Source organism: Chrysochloris asiatica, unplaced genomic scaffold (assembly GCF_000296735.1).
Source record: "Chrysochloris asiatica unplaced genomic scaffold, ChrAsi1.0 scaffold00088, whole genome shotgun sequence".
NCBI lineage: Eukaryota > Metazoa > Chordata > Mammalia > Afrosoricida > Chrysochloridae > Chrysochloris > Chrysochloris asiatica.
Window position 1 is genome coordinate 3,758,689 of NW_006408606.1, and position 1,807 is coordinate 3,760,495.

A 1,807-nucleotide genomic window follows, 5' to 3' on the forward strand; every position below is an offset into this window, starting at 1 on the left:
AACTTCTACTGTCTGAAATTGATCAAACATACAATCAAAATGTATGGACAGTTAGTGGTGATGGGAATGCAAATTGGAAACAAAGTGGAAGGCTTAGTAGTTGGAAAATATGGCCTTGGTGAAAGAAATGACACTGGAGATAACGTGATAGAATTTTGCAAGACCAATAACTTATTCATCACACTTACATTTTAAAACAACATAAAAGACAACTATACATATACACATCACCAGATGAAATAAACAGAAATCAAATTGACTACATATGTGGGAAAAGATGATGAAAACACTCCATATCATAAGCCAAAACAAGTTCCAGGGCTGAATGTTGAACAGACCAAAAATTGCTCACATACAAGTTCAGGCTAAAGCTGAAGAAAATTAAATCAAGTCCACTAGAGTAAAAGTAATACCTTGATCTACTCGGAGTAAGCCTTGATGGGAGATGGTTTCGTCTCCACTGTGATGCCGAGACCTCTGCCCAGGATGGTTCTCCCTCCCCGGGCTGCTCCCTCTTGCCCATGAGCCCCCTTAACTCTTAGGCCTCTCAGACCTGACAGTGAGGTGAGGTGCTAGCAGGCCCGAGGATGGTAGTTACTGCTGAGGCGCTGCAGTAGGGATCAGGACACTAGAGGTACTGAAAACAACTGATGCTCAGAAACCGCTCCACCAGCTGAATGCCTTGCTGAAACAGGAGTCTAGATATCAGCCAAAGACTAATTGAGTCTGCACATGATAATGGCCTCAGAATGACTGCAAGTTTAAGAGACTTGAAGTATAAGATCTTAGTCTAACTCAGTTCTTTGGCTTTGACACGGAAACATTTTCTCTAGCTGTGAATTTACTGGACAGGTTTCTGTCTAAAATGAAGGTACAGTCCAAGCACCTTGGATGTGTAGGACCGAGCTGCTTCTACTTGGCTGTAAAATCAATAGAAGAAGAGAGGAATGTCCCACTGGCAAATGATTTGATCTGAATAAGCAAGTGTAAGTTCACAGTTTCTGACTTGATGAGAATGGAAAAGATTGTATTGGAGAAGGTGTGTTGAAAAGTTAAAACTGCTACTGCCTTTCATTTCTGCAGCTCTATTATTCACTCTTTCAAGAGAGCTTACCATCTGAATGGAGAAATAGCCTTACTTTTGAAAGACTAGAAGCTCAACTTAAGGCATGCCACTGCAGGATCATATTTTCTAAAGCAAAGCCCTCTGTGTTGTCAGTATCTATCATTGTACTGGAGATCCAATCACAGAAGTGTGTACAATTAACAGAAAAACTAGAATGTCTTCAGAAACATTCCAAGATAAATGGCAGAGATTTGACCTTCTGGCAAGAACTTGTATCCAAGTGTATAACAGAATATTCATCAAACAAATGTTCCAGACAAAATGTCCAGAAGCTCAAATGAATTGTTTCTGGACTAAAGGCAAGGCAGTTGAAACATAGTTACTATAGGATAACCCACCTTCCAACAATTCTTGAAGCAGTCCCTTAATCAGATTATTACAGCAATGAAAAACTATTCTCTGAAGCCTTTCTCTACAACCCTCAGCAATGGAATTCATAGTTAGAATGGATTTAAACTGTGAAACCTCAAAACATGTCAAATCAATTTGTTCTCAGATTAGGGAAACTGACTACTTAATATTATGCTGTAGTGGAATTATATTTATACTTGAATTCACCTGTGATGCATACAAATCTAAGCTAAGAATATAAATGCAAAACTGTAATGATAAGCCTGGGGTGGTAAACTGTGAATCTTTATTTTTAACACTGACCTAAATTTCTATATTGAATCAATATGT

The 1,807-nt window shown here is 38.7% G+C and overlaps 1 pseudogene; it reads left to right on the plus strand.

Moving 5' to 3' along the window:
• Positions 1-749: 749 nt before the first annotated feature.
• Positions 750-1,566, plus strand: LOC102837849 (annotated as a pseudogene).
• The last annotated feature ends 241 nt before the right edge of the window (positions 1,567-1,807 follow it).